This window comes from Hippopotamus amphibius, chromosome 2, assembly GCF_030028045.1.
Source record: "Hippopotamus amphibius kiboko isolate mHipAmp2 chromosome 2, mHipAmp2.hap2, whole genome shotgun sequence".
NCBI classification, from domain to species: Eukaryota; Metazoa; Chordata; class Mammalia; order Artiodactyla; family Hippopotamidae; genus Hippopotamus; species Hippopotamus amphibius.
In genome coordinates, this window is record NC_080187.1 from 67,152,569 (window position 1) to 67,178,502 (window position 25,934).

The 25,934-nt window shown below is 41.9% G+C and overlaps 1 protein-coding gene across 7 annotated transcripts in view; it reads right to left on the minus strand.

Annotated features, from left to right (window-relative positions):
• The window catches only part of DAPK1 (death associated protein kinase 1), a 178,088-nt gene that overhangs the window by 137,514 nt on the left and 14,640 nt on the right, over nucleotides 1-25,934 (minus strand). The gene's annotated exons all lie outside the window — the stretch shown is intronic.

Genomic DNA, 25,934 nt, shown 5'->3' on the forward strand with positions numbered 1-25,934 from the left:
GTGCTGTCTAGCACTGTGGCCACTAGCCAGGATGGCTATTTAAATTTAACTTTAGATGAACTAAAATTAAAAATTCAGTTCCTCAATCTCACTAGCTACTTTCCAAATGCGCAACAGCCACATGCGGCCAGTGGCCTACTGCACAGTGCAGGTACAGAGATTTCCATCCAGAAAGTTCTTTTGGACAGCCCTCCTCTAGAAAAGGAAAGGAGCCTCTTCCCTAGGAAGCCAGTGGTTCACAAGTAAAAGATTTGCTAAGACACCAGGAAGGGCCTTGGCTTTATTACTGTTGTTGTCACTGCTGTTATCATTACATCAGGTATATAAATGTCCCCTGTGAATTTTTTACTGATAAAGGCAAAAGAGAATGCAGATGGCTCCAGTCAGTGCAGCCTTTTTTTGGACTTGATCTGAATCTTCTAGTAAAAGGAAGGGCGAGGAAAACAAAAAGAGATGAAGTGGAAGGGAGAGAGGACAGGGCAGGAGGAAGGAAGCAAGGTGAACAGAAGTGGGGTATGGAAGAGAGAGAAAAAGGATGTACGTCTTGTCATCCAAAGCCAACACTGTCTGCATTAATCATGCCTTTTTATTTTCTACATTCTGATGCTTTGCTCTATTCCGAGGCCTTGTGTCCCAGGAAGGACAGCTCTCCCAGGACTAGACGGTTAATAACTCACCTGCCAGTGCATCTTTCATATTCAAACCAACCAATCCAGAGCCCAGAGCCCTCATCATCTCTATTAGGTCCTCACACTCCGGGCCACTATCCCTCAGTCTGAACCACCCGGGGGCCAGGTATCAGACAGCTCGACCGCCCCACACCCCAGAGCTTTCTGCAGCTACTCAAACTACCCAGTCTGGCCCATTCCTTTCTGCAGAAACCACAGAAAAGGCTCTCGCCCACATTTTCCCCTCAGTCCTTCTGCCTCCTGACTGCCCAATGCTTCCCCCGGTGGCCCCCACAACACAATGTGCCCCCTCCTTTTGGGAACTGTGAGTAATAAACTATCTTTTCAATGGCAGTTGTCTCCTGACCTGTTGACCTTACCATACTTGAATAATAACAAAATCTACGTTTAAAAACAGCTGCATCCCATCACACCCAGTCTCACCACTGGAAAACTCAAGTTTGTTCAACTGAAAATCAATTTCCTAGCCAAAGAGCTGGAGTGTGTTATTTAGCTGTGCAGTGGGAAGCACTGAGGACATGTAAGTACTGCAAGACAAACAAAGAAATAAAACAAAACAAAAAAACCCAAAATACCAAAGCAAAAAAAAAAAAAACCCAAAAACCAAAGAACAACAACAAAACACCCCTCTTCTTTTATAGTTTTTTGAGGATACAGCAAAATGGTTCATCTTACAGGACTACGTGGAATTGCTCAAACTTAATTATCAGATGAAGGGACAAACCCCTTTATTTTATTTTTTAATTTTTTTACTATTATTCTTTTAAATCCCTTATTTAACAGCTGAAAACATCTTGCCCAAAGTCACCAGCAGGGTTAAAGCTAGGATTTCAACCTAAATGTTCCGACTAATGTCTGTCTAGCATAGTTTTCTCGGTCTGGTCCACATTCACCTAAAATGGAAAGAAACTAATAAGTGATGTAGACTCTTGCTTGTGGTTGGCTAATCCTCTATATTATGTATATAGATTTCATTAAAGCAGCCATTAAGATCTATTCATCCCAAGGAACGGCTGGAGTTGAGATGATTAATAAAAGTTTAGCTGTGGATTCAGGAACCATTCTCAAGCTAAGTCCTTCCTAACACTTTACCAGGCAGCCTGTGCTGAGAGAAGCAGGAGACCAGGCTGCTGGGGGCCTCTGATTTTCTGAATAAATGGTGGTAAGCACTTCGGCAGCTGGCTTGACAGCCTCTGCTCTTCAGGAGTTCTGTCCTCGCCTGCAAAGTACAGGGGTAGCTGACAATATCTTCCAGATGGGAAGCAGATTTGAAAGCAAGCAATGAGATGCTGAAAGCAACCTAGAGAGTGTGAGGACCCTGCCCACAGTGTGGGAGGTGCAAGGTTAGGCCTCAAACCTGCATAAAATCCTTTACCTGCCAGAAAGCAGAGCTGTCTTGCCAGTTCCACCTTGGGGATTTGGGGGGGACCGAATTAAAAACTTCACTTTTCAATTTCAACCTAAAGAAAAACGCCTTTCTTGCTGCATCTCGGATACCGGTGGGGAAGTCAACCTTACGTCTATCTTAAACTCTCATTTAAAATTTATTATTATCCAGTCATCCTGCCTTCCCTATTTGAAGTGGGACGTACAGAATCCATCTTGCCAGGGAGAGCCTGGAGGAGAGCACTATCTGTGGGGACCACCCAAATCTTGCTATGAAAAATAACTGATACAGTCACTAAGTACAACGCAAAAATACTTATTTTCAGAAAGGTGAGGACTGTGTTTTGGAAAAAATGTTAGACAATTTCCAGAAATGTGTGTGCATATAAGGACACACATCTGTACACACTCACAGATTATCAAGTACCATAAATTCTTGAATATGGTATTTATGAAAATTTTCCCTGCTCATGCATGTAATATTTAAAAATGAAAATCTGGTGAGCTGACTGGTTTATCTTCATTGTCAACAAGCATTTATTAACTCAAAATCATGACAGTTTTATTGCAATAGTGAAGTTATGGGCGAATTTTTTCCTGTTTTTCTAAAATTTGGATAATGAATTATGTTCCTTGTATACTTTTTTCTAAGATAATAGATTCATATATTTAATCATGTATATTCCTCTTCTGAAACATTATCTGAAATAAGTTTTTGGATAGAACCCCTGCCTTCTGGGGGATTATATATTTACAACTTCTATCTTTATTATCTCAACCCAAGTTTGTTTAAAATATGACAGACCACTAATTAAGGCCACAATCTTCTTCTAAGTCCTCAATCCTTAAACCTACAGCACAATGTTACAATAAACAAAATCCAAACGTATAATAAGACTATACTGAATTTAATCTGGGTATTTAAAAAGTGAGGATTTTACATTTTTCCCAAGTTTGTACCGTCATTCAACTCACAATCTGTATTACCAAATAATGCAATGCTTAATAAAGCAACTGCAGAAAAAAGCCAGATAAGGACAAATGATAAATTTGCAGAAAACTCCATGAAATGAAAAGATAATCCTTAGAAGCATTTAGGCTGATTGTGTTGTTTCTATTAACCATGTCAGAATCCACTTATCTACCCTCAGAAAACATTCATTAACAACAGTGCATTTTAAAGAAATTGGGTTCAAAATGTTTAATAGTCATACTTAATTGGTAAGCAAAGGAAATTTTCTGTAAGAAAAGTAATTTTTAAGAGATGAGCACTAAAAAAGATTCAACCTTATGCCTGTTAAGGAGGCCACCATAATTTTGTTTTTTTATAAATGCTTCCTGACCCCGCCCCTCCCCACCCCACCCCACCTTTGGGGCTAAGGCATGTTCCTTATCAAATCATTTGTTTTAGACAAGCAGAACTATCACAGCCAAGAATTACATATTTTGCACATAAATGTGAACTTTAAATCATACTCTGAACCTCTTTTATGTTCACATTCTCTAACTTGTTCTTTATAATATATGCCATATTTTAAATGGTTATTAAAATAATACTTACAAAATGTCTACATGCTCCATGGTAGAAGGAATAAAAATTTATTTCCTGATTTGTCACCTGTACAGTCACATTAGGATATTTAATTACAAAATGACATGCTAACAATAAGCCAGGTTATTTAACATCTATTTAAGATCATGATGACATTTCCTGTATTTGTCGATGAACTCTGCGGTGATTAAGGGCGAGGAAACTTGTGCAGGGCATCCAATCATTTCAAGGCCGGGGGTGGGGGGGGGTGGGGGCGGGGAGTAGTTCCGCGCTGACTCTGAAGCCAGCCCTGGGCCATGGCAAGGGTGTTAGGGTGTTAGTCTTGGCTTCAGACTTGGGTTTCACTTCTTACTGGCCATCTGTCTCTTGGCGACATAGCCACAAAGCCAGTTTCTTCATCCTTAAAGTGGGAATGATCCTTCTAACCTCATAGGGTTTGGTGAGTCTTCAAAATGTCACTGAATGTAAGTCAACCGGCACAGCAGGTACTTGATAAGTACTCATTAACATGCGTAGAAAAACCCAGATGGAACCCCTGCAGCACAGGGTAGATCTGGTGAGGCAATGACATGCACATTGCTTGCAGGTTCATGCTGGACTGCTGACAAAGTTAGCAACGGTGGGTGGAGTACAAGGTCAGGGACCAGGAGGTCAGACACACCTGGGCTCAGAGTCTGGCTTTATTCCACACTCCCTGTGTGACACGGACAAATCCTTTTACCTCACCAAGCCTCAGTTTTCTCATCTGTAAAACAGGCGTAACAGCAGCAACCTCTTACCGACTGTTGCAAACACGAACACTGTCTGACTTGTCAAGTTTTTAGGAAATGTTACCCATTATTATTAATAAGTAATTTTTATACCTTATTAATTTTTCATTGTCAACCTGGGATTAAAGTGAGCTAAATCATTATGAAACTTTGCTGCCAACCCTAAAAGTTACTTTTTTTTAGTTTAACTCAGTCCCTGACTCTTTCTCATCAGAGCAGAGGGCTTATAAATACTGCCGTATTCCTTAAGTTCAGAGTGTAAAACAACCTGCTGATTTCTTTTTCTTCAAAAATTCATTTAAGTCTGTGTAGCTATCAATATCGTTTCAAAGATGAGAAAAGACATTCTCTGACCTGAGATACAAGCAACTGCTGAAAACAGCAAAATCTAATTGTAACAAACAAGAAGAGCATAAATATATATGGACTACACACATATGTGACAGACACGTAACAGAAAAGTGAGTTGATCACATTAGGAACAAGAATGACTCTACAGACCACGATAGTACCTGTGGGAATGTAACGTGTGATTGTAGTTAACAAAAATATGTCCCTGAGAGGTTCTAACTCTTCTTACCACTATCTTCAGTTTGCAAATAAACCTCACATTTCCCCTTTTGCATTTCTTCATTGGTTAACCACAGTGCTTTGAGGAAACTTTCAGAAAGTCACAAGTTTCCTCCAGGGGGATGTAATTTGCTCGACTGCCTTTCATTGTCTCTTGCCATCATTCTTTAGGTGTTAGAAGAATCCCTTATACTTGAGCTGGCCATAAACTACATAGGAATATATAAGCATTTACCAGAAATGGCTGATGGAGGAATAAAACAGAAACCAATATTCAATATTTAGTAAGAGGATGTTCTATCTGAATGTCTTGATTTTGTCTTTACTTCTGAAAATTTATACATAATAAATATTACTATTTCTTTTTGAAAATCTGCAGTACTTTAATTAAAATGTGGCACAGTATGAGAATGCTCTAAAAAAGTCTTCCACTGACTTTCATTACAATGACAGTAAAAGATTACTTTCATTTCTGTGTGAGGTTGAGATCGACAAGGAAAACTGCAACAGATTTCTGTGGTATGTAAGTCATAGTCCAAATGAACTTGGGTAAAGAGAAAACAGTTCAGTTAGAGTGTCTTTCATTATTTCAACAATTATTTCCATCTCAAGTACACGTCAGCTCTAGGAATTAAAAAATTATTAAGACACAGGTTTCAGGGCTTCCCTGGTGGTGCAGTGGTTAAGAATTCGCCTGCCAATGCAGGGGACAAGGGTTCCAGCCCTGGTGGGGGAAGATCCCACATGTTGCGGAGCTACTAAGCCCGTGCACCACAACTACTGCGGCCTGCGCCTAGAACCCATGCTCCACAACAAGAGAAGCCACCACAATGAGAAGCCCGTGCCTTGCAATGTAGAGTTTTCATAAAAGGCCTCCAAATAAATATATATAATCCAATGAGGGTGTTTAGCTCACTTTTTAGAGGCCCACTCCAAAGGCCTTTACTATCTAACAAGTACAAAGACATTACAGCTAAAGACCCAAAACCATGTAATTTTAAAAATTAAGATTAATTAAAAAAAAGCCAACAAACAGTTTACAAAACTATGCTAATTCACTGCTGTTTTGTAATTTAATTTTTTAACACAGGTAAATTTAAAATTTTAAGTTAATCAGATGGAAGGTTGTTTTGGGGGTTTGGGGGTTATTTATTTATTTATTTATTTATTATCTCTCATAATGTCTTTTTAGTTATATGGGCAATTCCTGCAGAATGAGCCAGCAAAACATCTGGGCAGAAGGTCACCCTTGCTTAAATATTGTGTCTTGCATATATCAGAATTCTGTTCAAATATTTGTTCTAACAACAGGTCTCCAGCACATGTGAACTGTGACACACTGGGGATTTCAGATAAAGGCCTTTTAAAGGGAGACAATAATAGAATCTTACATTGAATGGAAAGATAGTCGCCTTTATACACACAACATGAACTGCAGATGTGCAAACTAAACCAACACACACACCCCTACATAGCCTCAGACATCTGCATTGATGATTGGGAAATGAGTGAATATTTACAATGATTCTCTTTGGGTGGAGGAGGGGGGATTATAAGTGATTTTTCTTTTCTTTTAGGGTTTTTTTTTTTTAATGACCATTTATTACTTTTATACTTAGGAAAGAAAAAAATCTTTCTTAAAAAAAAAAATGCACTTCAAAAGGGCAGATTCCTAAATCATTCTTTAGTATAATTATTTGGTTCAATTATTAGTATACTACACTTCTGTAGGAAATTAACATCTTCAAATGTCTTTAAAAAGATTTCACAACTACAGTTTTAGTGAATTCATTTAAACAATGACATTAAGATTGTAGCTTTAGCTTTAATTAGAATCCCTTTGACCTTACAGTAAAAATGGGAAGATACTGAAGTCTTCAAGCCATCTGCTGAATTACAAAGTGTTCTGGACCAGTAAAACAATTGGGATTGTGGATCAAAGCTGGCAGCCATTGCTTTTGTGAATAAGAGCACACTTCAGCTCCTCTCACCCCCTGGGTGGCCTCGGGCTCTGCTATCTGATCTTTATAGTTTTAAGGGGTGGATTTTACGAGGATGCTCCTTCTTGGGCCTGAGAACCAATCTGGTCCTCAACAACATTTTCTTCTAACTTTACAGCTGCACATTTCATTCCATCTGCTGCTTCCAGAAACTCTTCTCCCTCCATTTAGAGCAGAGCGTGAGAATGCATTCTTTATGGCATCCACTACTCCTGCCGAGAACACACAAACAGACACGGACCTTATACACACACACACACACACACACACACACTCATCCCACATACAGCACATAAACACAGACCCTACTACACCTGGGAACATCTCCCTGGACCCCCAGCCTGACCAGTGGGGGAGCTAAGACTGTGCTGTATCACAGTAGATGCTGATGTCCTCAACAGACTTCCAAAACACATCAAAACCTCATCTCTCTTCAGTATCATTTTTTTCTAAGTACAATTTAATTTAAAACAGCTATTATTGCCCAGATGATAAAACCAACACCGCTACTCCATTATAAACAATATAAAATGATCAGGATAATTAAATTCTTTCCCATCCTTGAATTTTGGATATATTTATTGTTATTGTGCCTACTCAATATAATACAGAATTTAAATAAGGATAAAACATTCTCAGAGAGGATATCACCTGCCCTAAATCCAAATGGCATGAAAAAAGTAGCTATAAATGAAGTAATTTGTGAAATGAACTAAATATAGCATAATACTAGTTTCACTTAAAGCTGACATGGATGATGGGGTGACTGAAAGGAAAAGTGATTGGGAAAATCCAGTATTGATGATGTTTTTACAACTCCCACATGACCTGCAGATTTTTTTAAAACAAATTCAGCTGTCAGACTCTTAGGCTGTTAGCTTTCAAAATCAGTATAGATAGATAAAAGCTTTAATCATTTAGCATTTCCCTGGAGAAAAGAAACCGTCATTAAACAGCCTTTGGGTCACATTCTCATTCACATCTTTGCTTGTAGACACGGACTGTGATCTACACCTTCTCCCTCACTCAGCCTGACATCATGTGTGCTGGGGGATCCAAAGCCCAAGCTCCCTGCACTATGTGGTTCCCAGAACAAACTAAAAAGGGTTTGCTGATTTAAAATCACTGAGACTTGACGTCTTCTCCATATCTGTGTCTCAGCCAGCGAGGCCACTCTGGTGACAGCAAACTATCCTTACTCCTGACCTCTTAGAGCACCTGGGGCTGACCTGAGCAGTAACCTAACCTAGAAGGCAGTCAAGGACACCAGGTAGCACCCTGAGGTGACTGCCATTGATAACACTGTATGGTATAATGGACATTTGCTAAGAGAGTAGCATTTAAATGTTCTCACTAAAAAAACCAAAAGTTACATATTATATATATGTGTGTGTGTATTCACACACACACACACACACACACACACACACACAGGAGGTGATGGATGGAATTAACTAAATGGGAGGAATCCTCTCCCAATGTATATCAAATCACCATGATGTCCACTTTAAATATCTTAAAATTTTGTCAATAACACCTTAGTAAAGCTTAAAAAAAAAAACATTCACGTGAGTCTTGCCTCACTTGGGAGGGGAGAAAAGCTGAGGGGCAGGTATAACTGACTTTATTTAAAAACAAACATATCATTTTCTTTCTTTCTATTAAAGTAAAACATCTGCTGTAGAAATTTTAGAAAACTGATGAGCAAAAGGGAAACAAAAGTCACCAAGATGCAGTCTTCAGCTGAAAGACAACAACCACTGGCCTTTGGTTTATGTGTCTAACACTTGTTTTCCCTATACGTACAAACATATTAAGTTGCCTTAATGGTACGTCTTAGGCAAAAGACATTTACGATATCATCATCTATTTTATTAAAAATAATACACACTTTATCTAATAATTTTGTAAAGAACTGGTGAAGCACATTTATGGGTCTGGAAATATCCTAAGATATCCTGAGTTATGTGAATGATGTTTCTATGACATAAAGGGAAATAAAACTCTAAAGGACTCTAAGTTAAATCAACTAAGGCAAGGCTATAACCTTTCTTAAAGAAAAAAATCATATTTATAGACAGTATTACATTTCAAAAAGGATCTATATTTGACATCAAAGCAGACCGTCACACATGAGAACTCCATGTTAGGATCAACTGAACCTTGTGAATTGTTATGAGTGCCTATGATTTACAATATAAAATGCTGATCCCATATATAAGAACTGGTTTCAAATTTACAGGATTTTTTAAAATCACACTCAAAAGTTAGCAGGACTTATCATTTTTATGTAAGTCAATATCAAAAAACTAATTTCATGTCAATATTAGAATTGAACACTAAAATAAATCGAAGACACTGGTGCTGCAGCATGTTCACAAGCATCTCTGCTGATTTCTGCTTGATGCTGCAGAGGGAACAATTATCCAGGGTCAGGTAAACCCAGTAAAGGGGGGCTAATGGAAAAGCAGTTCATAAGCCACAGCGACAGCATAACAGGGGCCGTTACAATAGGATTAGCCTGGGGCTAGAAACACACAGAGAACACGAAAAAAAGACATGGTCTCTGTGTCATCCATTTTTTAAAAAAATACATTTACTTATTTATTTATTGGCTGCGTTGTGTGCGGGCTTTTTCTAGTTGCAGAGAGCAGGGGCTACTCTTTGTTGCAGTGCTCGGGCTTCTCATTGTGATGGCTTCTCTTGTTGTGGCGCACAGGCTCTAGGCATGTGCGGGCTTCAGCAGTTGTGGCTTGTGGGCTCAGTAGTTGTGGCACACAGGCTTAGTTGCTCCAAGACATGTGGGATCTTCCCTGACCAGGGCTTGACCCCATGTCCCCTGCACTGGCAGGAAGATGCTTAACCACTGCACCACCAGGGAAGTCCCTGTGTCATCCACTCTTTACATCATGTTATTTCCAGAAGCTAAGAGCTGATGAAGATTTTTTATTTATTCTTTTGTATGTATGTGTGCCTGTGAGTACTTGTTTAGTGAATTTCAGTCATATGATAGAGTGTTATCAATTATAGTCACCATGTTATACATTAGACCCTCAGACCTTATTCATTTTGCAGCTGAAAGTTTGTACCCTTTTAACAACATCCTCCTGCCCCCAGTCCCTGGCAACCATTTTTCCATCTCTGTTCCTATGAGTTTGACTGGGTTTTTTGGGTTTTATTTTTTTGTTTTTGTTTTAGATTCCACATGATATAAGTGACGCCATGCAGTGTTTGTCTCTCTGTGTCTGGTTTATTTCATTTAGCATAATGCCCTCAAGGTTTGTCCATGTTGTCACAAATGGTAAGGTGTCCTCCTTTCTCATGGCTGAACGATATTCTATACCACTACTTTATTGAGACATTTAGGTTGTTTCCATATCTGGGTTATAGTAAATAATGCTGCAATGAACATGGGGATGCATATATCTCTCTGATATCCTGTTTTCAACTGCTTTGGATATATACCCAGAGGGATTGATGGATCATATGGTGATCCTATTTTTAATTTTTGAGGAAACTTCATACTGTTTTTCATAGTGGCTGCACCAATTTACACTCCCATCAACAGTGTACCAGTGTTCCCCTTTCTCCACATCCTTGCCAACATTATCTTTTTAATGACAGACTTCTAACAGGTGTGAGATGATATCTCATCATGTTTTTGATTTGCATTTCCCTGATGATCAGTGATGGTGAGTATCTTTTCATGTACCTATTAGCCATTTGCATGTTTTCTTTGGAAAAACGTCTATTCAGTTCTTCCACCCATTTTCTAATCTGACTGTTTGGGTTTTTTGTTTTCTTTTTTTGCTATTGAGTCATATGAGTTCTTTATATATATTGGATATTAACCACTTATCAGATATGCAAGTATTTGCTCTCATTCCATAGGTTGCCTTTTCATTTTGTTGGTGATATCCTTTGCTGTACAGAAGCTTTTTAGTTTGATGTAGTCCTACTTGTTTATTTTTGTTTTGGTGTCAAATCCAAAAAATCATTGCCAAGGCTGATGTCAAGGTGCTTACACCCTATGTTTTCTTCTAGGAGTTATATTCAAGTCTGTAATTGATTTGGAGTTGATTTTGTGTATGGTGTAAGATAGAGGTCCAGGTTCATCCTGTGCACGTGGAGATCCTGTTTTCCCAACACCATTTATTGAAGAGACTGTCCTTTCCCCATTATAAGGTCTTGGCTCCTTTGTTGAAAATTGACTATAAACATATGGGTTTATTTCTGGGCTCTCTATTCAGTTCCATGGATGTATGTATCTGTTTTATGCCAATACCATACTTGTTTGATTACTATAGCTTTGTAATATTGTTTGAAATCAGAAAGTGTTTCTATTTATTCCTTAATCTTCTGAATAACGTCTTCTAAAAAAAGTGTTCTTCATATTAATAAATATATTTGTATGAATCAAATTGACTATAGAAAACAGATCAAGGAAGAATACATTACAAAGAAGAATACAATTTTAAAATAATGGTTGCCAACAGGAAGGAATTTCACTTGTTCACAACAGTATCTACTGACAAATACACCAAGTGTGCCTAAAGTTGTTTTAGCTGATCCTTGGGTCAGAGATGGAAACAAAACTAAGTCATCCTGTCAATAACTCAAAGTCAGTTTAAAGTAAACATTAGAGTATCTTCATGAGGATCAGCATCATATTAAGGGCCTTAGAAGGTTTGATTAAATGTCCAACAGAGCATCCCAGCCCTCAGGAGCAAAGGTTGGGAGGGGCAAAAACAGTCAATTAAAAAACTTCTAAGCCAAACCAGTTGGAACAGCATTGTAGCATTAAAACAAAAACCAAAAACAACTGCCAAAATAAGCCATCTGTATTTTGCCACATGTGGAATACAGTTCTATGTACCTTTACTGGTAAATAGGCTCTTAGTGTTTATTACACAATTTTCCCTAAGAACTCAAAGCAATTTGAAAAAAAAAAAATTTCTCCTAAGACATTGGGATGATAACCTCTGCATGATCATAGCAGCGGCCAATAACACCCATGAAAAATGCTTTAAAAGCTGCAAAGCACTATGCAAACATGTATTTAAAGAGGTCTTCAGGACAGGAAGCTGAGAAGGCTGTCAGAAAACTAACGGATATAATGGGTTAAAGATTCATTGTTCCTGTCATAAAAGACTTCTCTGTCAATCAGTTTCCTCACTGGTCCTTCAGGTAGCAGGTTGCCGAAAGCACTTCAGACTTTTCCCTGGGCACCTGGCTCTGCTCCCCCAGAGAGCTGCCTGCACACCTGGGCACAAGCACATTCTGGGCTGGCAGGCCTCTGATCCTGAGGGCACCTCTCCACCCATCTGAAGCCACCTGGAATACACAAACACCACTTTTCCTGCCTCTTCCCACTCCTTGGATGCTCTCCTGACGCAGAGCCAATTGGGTTCAGGCAGAACTACAACATAACTGCAGGAGTGCTCAGGCTTCTGAAGGATACGCCAGTGATGGGCAGGGAAGTCGAGGCTGCCCTGGTGGTGCCACATGGCCTGGCTGGAAACGGGGCTGCCAGGTGGGTATGTGTTTCCTTCCTTAAAACACATCTGCTCACAATCTAGACACCCAACATGGCCTTGTCTCTGGCATCTTTAATTTCACAACACTGGCCTGGTGTCAGGGCGCAGCTACGCATAATGTTCTCCCAGCAGCTGCCTCTGACTAGGCTTCCCAAGATGCTATTACTTTATGCACAATCTTGTTCCTTTATTTCACATGCAGACATACATACATATACACAGACGTGTACGTACACACAGTTTTACAATGTGCTTGTATGCACAAACACATTGTGTATTTTTTTTAACCCCATGCTTTAATTACAGTTTATCTTCCTGTTTGCTCCTACCTGCTTTTAGCACCCCTCTTTTATTCCATTTTGAGAATAAAAATATTCCACACCCTTCTGGCTATGCCTTATCACCAGTGGAAATAGAAGTTGAAAGTTCAACCCATAGCTGAAATGTAGTAACTTATGCAACTTATTTGAAAATGCATCAAAACTGAGGAAGACTGATGGATAGATATAGGATAGAGGACATAAGGCAAAATGTTAGCAAATGCAGAATCTCAGTGGTGGGCACATTAGTTTTCACTGTATAGTGAGTTTCTCTGCATATTCCACCAACTTCTCTGCATATTTGAAATTTTTCATACTAACTTGCTGGAAAAAAAGGAGGGGGCAGAAGAGGTGGGATGAGGTTTTTCTTCTCTTCTCTAAAGCAACAGAGCCTTTGGTTATGGACACCTGGCTCTGTGTATTCAACAGTTTCAGCATTTATTCATTGTCTGGCATTTTCAGATTTTTATAGTGGGCATGAAAAGTGCTGTCAAAACAAAAAAAATTGTTACATTATAATATAAACAGGATTAATTTAATACATTTCAGATCTCAAAGTTTAAACAAATAGGATAACAGTACAACATGCCTGGCCCAATGATGTAAACCAGGGATTGAAAACCTTTTTCTGTAAAGTGCTAGATAGTAAGTATTTTCAGCTTTAAGGGCTCTATATCTCTGTCACAGAGACTCAACTCTAGAGAGTGAGAGCAGCAGTAGACCAAATGTAAAAGAATGTGCGAGGCTGTGTTCCAATAAAGCTTTATGTGTGGATATCAAAATTTGAATCTCATGTAATTCTAATGTGTCACAAAACATTATCTTCTTTTAATTTTTTCCAATCACTTAAAAATGTGAAAACCATTCTTAGCCTGTGGGCTGGACAAAAAGGCGTTGGCCCAGACTTGGCCCTCGAGTCATCTTTTGGATCCCTGATGTAAACCACAGGACCCTGGCCACGTCTGGCCCCGGTTATCCACGGCACATAAGGGCTTACAAATAGGAGGACATCAAAGGGTGTCATTATCCCCACGTGGCCAGAAAGACAGCAAGCCCAGCACAGCACTAAAGCCCATTTAGGAATGTGTTGTTAATGAGATGATAGTTTGAAAAAAGAAAATTAAGAGCCAGGAACACTCTGAGCACTACCTGTAACAGATCATGGGGCAAATGCCCAGAGGACACACAGGGGGAGAAATGCAGAAATAAGAGAGTCCAGGGGATTTCTCTGAACTGATACCCATCTTTCAGGCACCACCTCCCCTCTTCCTCACTCCAATATTCTCCAATTTCTGTGAACGCTCCTGCAAGCCAGAGCAAACAATAATAGTTTAACTTTCAGGTATCTTGCTTTTTAAACTATATGTAATATCTAGTTCCTGTATGAAACCCTGAGGGATTCTATGCCCTCTGTTGGGGAGCGGGTGGCTTTTTCTTAGCATTAAACAGAAGTGACAGCTTTTTCCTACCTCCGTCTACTGGTCCTAGGTCACTAATCTTGCAGAGGTTTGCATTGCCCTGAAACACACAGGTCTTTGCTGCCCAGTGGCTGTGCTCTGGCCCCTGCCTTTCCCTCTCACAACTTATGAAGCCTTCAGGTGGTCTCACCTCAGGACCTTCATTTTGCTATTTATTCTGTTTTCCCCAATTATAATACAAAGTCATACATGCTCAGTAAAGAAAACGCAGGAAAGCCCAAAGGGGGGAAAATCAGGCCAGCTTTCAAATATAGTTTCTTCTTTGAACAACAGTCTGGAGGCTGGTGGCCCAATAATGCACGGTAGTAGCCGCTGGCCGCGGCCATGGGACACAGCCCTCCACTCGGAGGGGACCGTGCACAAGAGGGCTGGTGATCAAGCCAAGAGCCACGAGCCACGATGCAGTGCACATGAGAAGCACATGGAACCAAACCCACTGCGTGCAACACAGAACAATCAGACAGTTTTTTTCCCCTAAAAAATGGTTGTGACTCTTCTCTCCCTCTCCTCCCAGCCCCCATCTCTTCCGCAAATGCACCTCTCTCCAGCTTTGGCTCTCACTCTCTGGCTCTCTTCCCTGCCTCTCCGTCTCCTTTGAGAGAGAGGGTTTGATAGATAGATACTTCAAGATACATCCATGGCTTGACTTTTCAAAGGGTAACCATTTCTGAAATTCATTAGTCTCTATTTTTAAAAGGCCTGATGCTAATCCTTGGCTCACAGCTGCTCCGCCCCCCTGGGGAAGGAAATTGCTTTCAAACCTCCTCTGAAGGGGAGGCCTGCATGAACATGGAGAGGTCATGGGTCAGGCCCCAGTTCACTATCTTTGTTCCAGGGAGCCTGACCTTCCAAAAGGCCCCTTAGGAATCCCCTTGGATGTCCTTTCCCACCAGCTGAGAAGGCTCCCCACTGCACATCCTTTTCACGTGCCAACACCCAACCCAGTTCAGCCAGGCTGTCCCCAAATGCCAGAATTCTATTGGAGAGTCGAGTTTAGAAATTAGATAACACGTCTATCTTTTTAAAGAGCTCCATTAATATTCCTTAAACAGAGGAAAACTGTTCTGGAATTTTCATAGAAATACAGTGGGTGAAATAACTTTTCATCCATTGTTAAAACTATAAAGGGGACTTCCCTGGTGGTGCAGTGGTTAAGAATCCACCTGCCAATGCAGGGGACACGGCTCGATCCCTGGTCCGGGAAGATCCCACATGCCGCAGAGCAACTAAGCCCGTGAGCCACAACTACTGAGCCTGTGCCCTAGAGACCGTGAGACGCAAGTACCGAGCTCGCATGCTACAACTACTGAAGCCTGCATGCCTAGAGTCTATGCTCTGCAACAAGAGAAGCCATCGTATTGAGAAGCCCGTGTACCACAAACGAAGAGTAGACCCCGCTCTCCACAACTAAAGAAAACCTGTGTGCAGCAAGGAAGGCCCAATGCAGCCAAAACAAAAAACAAAAAAAAACTAAAAAGGAGTGCACACAGCTGCCTATTAACTGTCTCTGCCAACTTCAAAAGGGGTCCAGAAAAGCAGACCTATTATCTGACCCTCAGAGAGAACCAAGATTGCTAATATGTTAAATATAAATTGCACATACAAAACAAACTTGAAATCAACTTGCAAACTGAAAATCAAGCTACTTTTCAAAAGACTAAAGGCATGTAACACAACCTATGTTGGTAATGCAGTGTCTCTGAGGTTGATGCTAAAAGTCAAAGAGCTCTCAACTGCTTCTTCCAGACCTCTGACAACTGCACCAAAGCAACTGTCTTGGACTTCCCTGGTGGTGCAGTGGTTAAGAATCTACCTGCCAACGCAGGGGACACAGGTTCTACCCCTGGTCCAGGAAGATCCCACATGCCGCGGAGCAACTAAGCCCCTGTGCCACAACTACTGAGCCTGTGCTCTAAAGCCTGCAAGCCACAACTATTGAGCTCACGTACCACAACCACTGAAGCCTGCACACCTAGAGCTCGTGCTCAGCAACAAGAGAAGCCACTGCAATGAGAAGCCCATGCACCAAAACGAAGAGTAGTCCCCGCTTATTGCAACTAGAGAAAGCCCACGCGCAGCAATGAAGACCCAATGCAGCCAATAAATAAATTAATTTTTTAAAAAAGTGTCTCAAAGTTCAGCTATTTCTCACATTCTGGAAAATGCTACTTTGCTGTGGCATAAGTTATGGTGAATGGAAGAATACCAGCAGAACACAAGAGGTTCCCCCTCCTTGATAGGTAAAACAGGAGGGCAAGATTAAGTTGTGCTTTTTAATTCTAAGTACAGATGGTAGCAGAGAGGGAGCAGGGAGCTTAAAAAAATTAATGATAGCACTGCAATAAGAAGTTATGGACCTTCTTTCATTTAATGCGCACAGATCTCTAAGGCAGTTCTTAGGATCCTATTTTGCAGATGAGGAAGCAGGGGATCTGAGAAGTGGAGGCGTCAGATACCACACCATCCCATAAACTCCAAATTTAAAGAGCCAGAGGCAATAAGGAAGAAACTTATAGCAGGAGGGACTTCCCTGGTGGTCCAGTGGTTAAGAATTCACCTTCTGATGCAGGGGACATGGGTTAGATCCCTGGTTGGGGAACTAAGATCCCACATGCCACAGGGCAACTAAGCCTGTGTGCTCTACAGTCCATGTACAACTAGAGAAGCCCACATGCCGCAATGAAAGATCCCGCATGCTGCAACTAAGACCCGATGCAGCCAAATAAATAAATAGAAAGAAAGAAGAAAAGAAAGGAAGCAAGCAAGCAAGCTTACAGCAGGAGACCAGATCCTAGTGCAGCAGAGGGGATCTGCCTCGCACTAAGGGACAGGCAACCAGGACCCCTCCTCCTGGGCTTTCTCGTGCCAGCCTGTGCCTCCTGGGGCTGGCAGTTTCCTTGCTCCAGGCAGCCTCAATGTAGTCAGTTATTCAGCAGGAAAAGGGATATGGGCTGCAGCCCATGTGGTGTTAAAGCTCAGTCTCCTCCAATGCAACCTGGGCCTTCCCTCTAGCTTTGTGGTCAAGAAATGAAAACAAACAGATAACCAAATAACTATGGCATTCATACCCCCATTCATGTGCACATTCACTCCATCACTTTATTGAGAACCTACTATGTATCAGGCAGGTACTGTTCTAGATGGCTAGGATAAAAGAGACCCAGATCTCTGCCCAAGAGTCACAGAATAAATAACATCCTTAACTTTAAAATGGTGAGATTATGTTAGCAGTATGTTAGAAAGTGCTAAGTGCTGGGGGAGAAATAGGGCAGAAAATGGGGCACGGTGTGGGGTGAGAGGTGATTTTATTAGGGTGGTAAAATTCGGCTTTATTGAGAAAGTTACACTCGAGCAAATGCTGAAGGAGGTAAGGGGTACCATGTGACTCTCGGGGGAAGAGTATCCCAGGAAGAGGGAATAGACATCGCATTCTAACAATAAGCTTAAATGGACAAAGTGTCCACATGTTGCTCAAGTACTCACAAGAATGATTAATACAGAAGTGTTCACTGTCTGGATATTAGCCTTATACATGTACATTCGTGTTAGTGTCACCAGCATTCTCTGTACAAATGTGGCTTAATATGTTGATGGATGTACATGATGAATTCAAACCACCTATGCATACAGGAGTATGAAATAATGTGGGCTGCCCAGTGCACTGGGAGTGCTTCTGAAATTTACCTTTCCACTTCAAAGTCACTAGAACAAAGCGGCAAAGGAGGACTTGTGGTTTCTGCATACGGGTCAGCAAACGATCACTTGCAGATAAGACCTCAGCCAAAAGATCCCTTTCCCATCCTCGTATTTTCTCCCAGCTTAACATAGCGTGCTATCAAAGGAGAAGTATTTTAAATGTCACTCATGAGAAAAGGAGGATGTGAAATAACCACATGAGGTAAGTCCCAATAATTCAGCCAGTGACAGCTCAAAAAAAAGCTCAGTGTCGGAAATGGTCCAAAGAAAACAAGAGGTTTGTGTTTTGGAAGACAGTATTGCATGCATATCTATATAAGGGATTTTCAAAGGCCCTGGAGATCTTTTGCCAGATCACCTTCCTTATGGACCTGGACTCAGAAACCATGAGAGAAGCTTCTGGGGAAGTTTCCAGGGGGGAGCAAGCTCTCTCTGAACTCTGCTGAGGGGCTTGTCCAGCCCAGGCTTGTCCCACAACAGAGGATCCTCTCCACCCCCATGCCTGGTGAGCAGTGATGGCAGCAGGGGCCTCCCCAAGGTACCGAGCTGTTGTTTCTGGACTTACAGACCTAGCAGATGCAAAGAGCAAGTATGTGCTGGGCTTTGAGAGGGTGAGATTAGTGTCAGAGATTCAGGAGACCCATCCCCTCCAAGCCGCTCATTCTAGCAAAGAGGAACTGGAGGGTCGGTGATCCACCCAAGGACACAAAATGCTCAAGAGCACACAAGTCAAGGTCAAAAGATGAGTTTCCTCAATTCCCTTCTTGGATTTTTTTCAGTCACTGGGAGGCCAAGACCTAGAGAGGCAGAGAGTTGCCCCCAAATGAAACAACTCGTCAGTGAAGTGTGCAGACCCCAACACTCCTCACTGGAGTGTGCAGCCTACCAGGCTTCGCTCTCATGAAATGTTTGTGGAATTCTGTTTCCATCAGCTAAGTAAGCACAGATGACTAACATCGACTTTAGCCCTCCACCCTTCAGGCGTCCACTTTCACAGCCTGCCTGAGACCAGTGAGTTCTGTTCAGGGGGTTCCTTCCATCCCTTCCTCCTTGGCCCCACTGCCAAGTTTTCCCTGTTCTAATGGGAAGAAATTGCGTCCAACTAGCCTCCAACTGTCTTTGAAGCAGAAAAGAGCATATGGAGATGGTTTAGTTTGGGTTCTGAGTTTTTCAGAGAAATGCTTTTATAACATTTCTAATTGACCTCAACATCAAAGAAGACATGCTCCTCACAAGAGAGAGCAGCAGAGAACAATTAAGGATGGCTGAATGGTGAGATGTCAATCAGATTTGGGCACCACCATTACCACCATCATCTTAAAGGACCATTCAGTGCAAAACTATACAATGGTGTCTTGGGGGATGTCTTTGAAAAAAGATACCAAACATACTCGGTTAGTACCATAATGATTCTCTAGAAAGCTTCCCATCGGCCAGCAAATGGCGTCAAAATGCTAACACTGGCGTAGTCATGTGACAGGATACCACTCAGCAATACAAAGGGATGAACTGATATAGCAACACCATGGATGAATGTCACATGCATTATGCTAGCCAGACTTTAAAGGTACATGTGCTATGATTCCATTTCTATACCGTTTTCAAAAAGGAGAGACTAGAGGAACAGAAAACTGATAGATAGTGTTCAGATGCTGGGGACAGTGGAGGCGTTAACTACAAGAGACACACGGAAATTTGGGGGGATTATAAAACTACTGTACCTCTTGATTGCAGTGGCAGTTACATGACAGCATGTTTTTGGTAAAACTCATAACACTGTACAATATAAAGTATAATGTTACTGCATGCAAATTATATCTGAAAAAAAAGGCAAAGAAAACCCCACCAAATCTAGTACTAACCAGAAAAAAGAGCAAAGTCCAACAAAGAATTTAAATATTTGCTGTTTCTAGTTAAGTTCCATTTTAATATTTAAAAACAAACTTACATCTCTCTGTACATTGCCAGCTCAGCTGACTGGCAGTGTCCTTCAGAACAACTGACTTCTCAGCCACAGTGGGAGCAACAGGGACAGGTAATTAAGCTCCTCAAACATTCAAGCATCGAGTCTGTGCCAGCCATAGACAGAGGAGCTGGGCAAAGTGGAGAAGCCCCAGTGCCGGACATTGGACAGCTCATGGGGGAAGCGATGAAAACACACGGGGAGGTGGACCAGAAGTCCCCAACCTGGCTATGGCTGCTCTAACAAAAGAAATACCACAGGTTTTTGGGTTTCTTTTGGAAGTTGACATCATGTCATTCACTAATTCAACTCATTTCTGAGTTAAGCACAGTGGAAAACAAAGATGTAGAAAGTTCTGGAACTCACCCACACACATAGAAAGACACATTTTTCCACCCCAATTGCTTCCACTGGGCCACCCACAGGCTTCCATGGGATAAAATGGGGCCCTGGGGAGACTGCAGGGCACACCATTCATACAGTATGGATGTGAATGTCTGTGACTAGTGTCCCCTGGAATTCTGTGACGAGATGGTTCCAGCAGGGAACCCACCCCAGCTCCGATGCAGGCTTCTGAGAAAGACGCAAGTTCAAGAGCTCAAGTCTGTGCTTCCCAGCCTTTCTACTCCTCCCCAACCCCCCCACCCCACCATGTACCACGCAGCCTAAGATAACCAGCCTGGGAGCTCCAAAGACCCCCAGGACCTGCCTAGCTACCCTCAGGGTGAGGGGACTGACCCATAGCCCAGCCCACCTGGAACGTGAGGGATGCTCCTTGACCCTCCACTCGAGGAGCCTGGGAAGACAGATCCATAATGGTACTTGCCAGAGGGTCTACAGACTTGGGAAACTGAGTTCTAGTGTTAGGGTACCTCTGGCCTACTTGGAGCCTCCGGGCAAATCAGAAACAGGTGCCCCCTCTTCCAGGAAGAGGCTCCAGAGCATCAGCTGGATTTCAGCCCTGACCCCACCCCTTCTCAGCCTGCTGCAAAGCCTTTGGCAGGGCACACACTGCTCATCCTGCAGGATGGCCTTACCTAAGAGACAGAAGTTCTGTGCTGTATGTATCCTATCCACCTCTGTCAGCAGGGATAGACTGCCTTTCAGCAAATTCAAAGCAGCGACAAGCATGTCTGTGAATTTTTTTTTGAGGATAGCAAACACAAATACCTAGGAGCCCATATTTTCCTAGAATGCAACTTCATCACTCTGGGTCAGGCTTAATTTCTGAAGCCCCCTACAACTCACATGGGCTGCTCAAAATGGCTTTTTTTTGCTGTTTCTCTATAGCTACCAGCTAGTCCTCAAACCTGTTTGATGACCAAATGGCAATCAAGGGGTTCACCAGCTGGAAAAAGTGCACTTGAAGCCAGACCTCACACTTTATACCCAAAGGAATTCAGATGGATGACAGAATTTAAACATGAGTAATAAATCATAAAAGTACTAGAAGAAACCATAGAAAATATTTTTTAATGAACTCAAAGTGAGCAAAGACTTTATAAATGTGATACAAAACCTGAAAAAGATGAAAAAAAATTTGATAAATTTGACTACCTTAAAAAAAACCCATTTGGGATGATAAAAATGTCCTAGAGTTAGATTATGGCACATAATCAATGTGAATGTACTTAATACCACTAACCTGTACACTTAAAATGGTATATTTTATGTATATTTTACCATAACACAGGAAAACATATCCATGGGGGGAAAAGCCCAGAAACAAAGTCAAAAGACAAATGAACCTAGAGAAAAGATGTGTAAATCATGTCTTAGACATAAAGCAATTTTTAATATATAAAGAGTTCCTACAACTTAATAGAGAAAGGTCTACAAAGCTATTGAAAAATAAGCAAAGAGTATGAACTGAATGTTTACAACAAAGCAAACAGTTCTTAAACACATGAAGAGATGCTTATACTCGCTCATAGTTAAAAATTAATGAGGGAGCTCCTGGCAATCCAGTGGTTAGGACTTGGCGCTTTCACTGCAGTGGCCTGGCTTCAATCCCTAGTCGGGGAACTAAGATACCACAAGCCACGTGATAGGGCCAAAAAAAAAAAAAAAAAAAAAACCCAAAACTAATGAATCACACCTATCAAAGTAACAAGCACCCAAAAGTTCTGGAAGAAGGTAGAGAAATCAGCTCTCTCAACTGTGGGTCACTGGGTGGTAAACTGGCTTAACATCTATGAAGAGCAATTTGGCGATATCTACCAGAGTGACAAATGCTCATTACCCTCTGACCCAGCTATTTCACTTCTAGGAATTTATCCTACAGATAATTTCAATATTTTAAAAAAGGTATTCATTGCAGAATTATTTGTAATAAAAAGATTAGAAATTAACACTAAAAGTTCATAGCTAGGGAGAGCGTTACATAAATTACAGTAAACCCATAGAACAGAAAGAGGCATTTCTCTTTGTGCAGTAATACGATGATTTTCAAAACATGTTGTGAGGTGAAAAAAACAACGGGTAGAACAATGCACACAACATGATACCATCTCAGTAAAACGTGAAAATACGTATAAGCTTATTGACTGAAATATGCACAGGCTCTACCTGGAATTATCCCCAAGAAGGAGAGAAGCTGGTGGCTGGAAGACAGAAGGGGGGACACAACTTTCCCTGCATGTTCTCTTTGACGTCTGTGTCATGTGAAAGGTATGACCTGTTTCATTTTAGAAGAAGTAAAGGGATCTATATGTCTCTTGTTCCCCATAACTGGTTACTAGGGGGAAGTCTCCACACTGCTAGACAAGAAGGCCCTACCTTTCCTTGAAGATGGGGAAGAAAGATGTCAGACTTAATAAAGCTGGAAGAAAGGGACACAGAAGGAGATGCTGTCCTCTCTCGTCTTCTTTGTGTCACTGCCTGGGCACTAACATCCCACCAGAAGGCAGGGCTCTGTCAGCTGGTTCAGACAGTAGACAGTCTCCAGTGCTGCTCCTCATGGGGTACAAACAGAGGAGTCCCATGAACTGGCTCCTGGCCCCGGCTTTGAAATCTCACTCATCTGTGTGAACAACACTTACTGAGTCTCCAAGCACACATTTGGCACCATCGTTGGGACTGGGCTCAATAGTGAGTACGACAGGCAAGCGCTTGCCTTTTCAGACACTAACAGCGGAGCTGGGGAAGTACTTCAGCCAGGCTGTGCTGCTCATGAGAGTCCACTGCTCACTTTGCAGGAATTTTGTAAGCTGCTTGTTAAACACAGCCACTGTTAAAGAACACAGAATCCAATAATGTCCCAATCCCGGCAATGACACCAAAAGCTAAAAAGATAGCACTGCTGCAATCAGCCGCGCTAAATTTGAAAGAGGGTTCAATTTACTGAATATAATTTGTACAAGGGTGAGAAATAGTCTAACAGTAGATCACATGTCAGTTTCAGCGGCAATACATTTATTGGGAAAAGAATTAGCAGATGGGGATGCCTCTCTATTTCAAAACATCAAGCACAGGTTGGCCACAGCGAAAATTAACAAACGCATCCTGGCTATATATTGGCTATATGGAATTATAATAATTAACATGGATATTTTGTGATTATTTGTAAATGCTACACATCCTTTATATCAGTAAAATTTACAATAAATGTATTATGATATACATGTACATATGTATATTATATACATGTATACATACATGTTTGTAAGTATATACACACATACACAAATTTCAATTCACATTTAATTGAACTCTGCTACCGTGAACTTAAGTTCTCTAAACTCTGGTTTCCCAATCTGAAAAAGAAGCATAAAAAAACCACTTCCCACCTGCTTTCAAGGGTCAAAAAAGAACTCTAAGCCAAAAAGTTGAACCCTAGTTGTTTCCAATATCCTGATTCTTCCCATCTCACGCTGGCTGATTTTTAAATACCTGCTCCTAACAACTGTCCCCTTGTCTTTGGCTTTTGAGCAGCTGTCTTCTTGCCTATAACCTCTTTATTACCACAGGAAGAAATGCTACCCGAGAAACAAGAGCTGAACTGCCTTGGAAACTGCTTTGGCTCCAGGTGTCCCTGCCCCCACAGAGCAGGGCTCCCCTGTGCTGGCAGTCCCTCCACTTGCTCCCTGAGTGGGGAGGCTAATTGACACCTTGTTGTAAGGCTGGCAATGCTCCCAAACCCTCAGCAGCAGAAGCCCATTTTTCCCATCAATCCATTTACACAATTCTACTGGAGCCCTCTGTTTTTTCTCTCTGGGTGCAGCTTTAAGCGCTTCCTAGAGAACTAATTTTAAATCATAATTAAATCCTATCTTTTCAGAACACATGATACACCTTTCTTCTTGCACTGGAATCAATTAAAATTTACTGGGGAAGAAGTCAATTCTATATTCAGACTTCCTTTTTCCTTTTTGAAGCCACAGTTTTCCAGCATCGTAAAAAAAAGAGCAAATTTGACGGGACTGACTGACAGCAGGGAGACTGCTGGTTGCAGAAAGGTTTAACATCAAGTCCCATGGGTTTTCAATTGCAAATATTCCAGGGCAAACAGTTGTTCTGTAGAGGCTTGGTTCACAGACTCAGCACACACATATGCTGCTTTCTCTAAGAACCACACTAGCTGTGACATGGGCACAGCAATACCTAGTGCCCATCGCTTCTGGTACCTACTTTCCCTTCAGTAGCTGAAATGGGGTCAACCACAGTCTATTTCCACTAAACTTCCCCATACTTTAAAATGAGACAATGAGAATAGGTAACATGGTAAAAAAGTACCAATAGATTTGGGGGAAATCATTAGGATGCTACAATGCCATTCTGTCCTTATCCTACTCTCCAGCTAGAAGTTGAAACTGAGACCCACTTTGTACCTTTATGGGGCTGTCACCACCCAGGGCTATATTCCAAGGATGAAAACATACTATGCATCTTAAGGAACTTTCTAGTGATTACTTATCTGCCTTTAAAACTCACAGGAACTATAAGTCCTTCATTTCAAAATTTTGTGATTATGACCAATTAAGAGGATTGCTCACCAAATGACAGGTATTTCTGGAATACTTCCTCTGTGCAAGTTGCTGGGAACAAAAGAACTATGACACCTTAAAGGGTTTACAATCTAGGGAAAATACACACACACACACACACACACACACACACACACACGGGGCGGGGGGCAGGGACAGCCAGCAATACGACATGGAGAGTCTACATGCTGGATGGCTGTCCCAGAAAGGAAATATCCAGGAGTTTGCAAAAGGGAACACTTTTGAAAGGGGATGGTCAGGAGTGACTTCCTGGGAAAAATGGAATAAAACCCAGTATTCAGAGTACAGAGGAGGATCCTGCACGCTGATAGTACAGATTCTGACCACCTGCATCAGCAGAACGGAGCAGCTCCAAGGCAAACCCAGTGCTATTTCACCTCTGTCGCTAGTGGATGCTGTCACTAGTGGACACCCCTCTCCTGGTTATTCTCCATCTCCTCCATCTGTCTGCGCCCTCCCCCTGCCCCAATCTGCTCTTCACTCTTCTCTGCCGAGCCAGAGGCCACTCCACAGCCTGCAGCACCCTGGCTCCCTGCAGGGGGTCAACAGGAGGCACTGGCAGGGAGGGGGAGGGAGAGGTCAGGGTGTTTCTTCCCCAGAGTGGCATGTGCTGGCGGCCCTCCTCTGTGGCTCCAGCTCAGCCCCAGGTGCAGCGTCAGCTTCCCAGACAGCGTGTGCCTGGCCACCCTTCACCTTGACCATCAGGAGTGGACTCATTTCTTGCCATTTCCCTTCCCCACTGTGCCCTCCAAATCAGCCCTATCCTTTCACACCCTCCACCACTGACAAGCTTCCCCACGTGACTTCCATGAAAGTGCCCCTTCCCCAGGGAGCTGGGAGAGGGCAGAGAGCATTCTTCACACCTCCTGCCACATCCCGAGACCTGACCTTTCACCTTTAAAAGCCTCCCACCAGGAGGAGGGGATATTGGAGGCAGTAACTAAGCTATGTGGGTTCCCTACAGTCA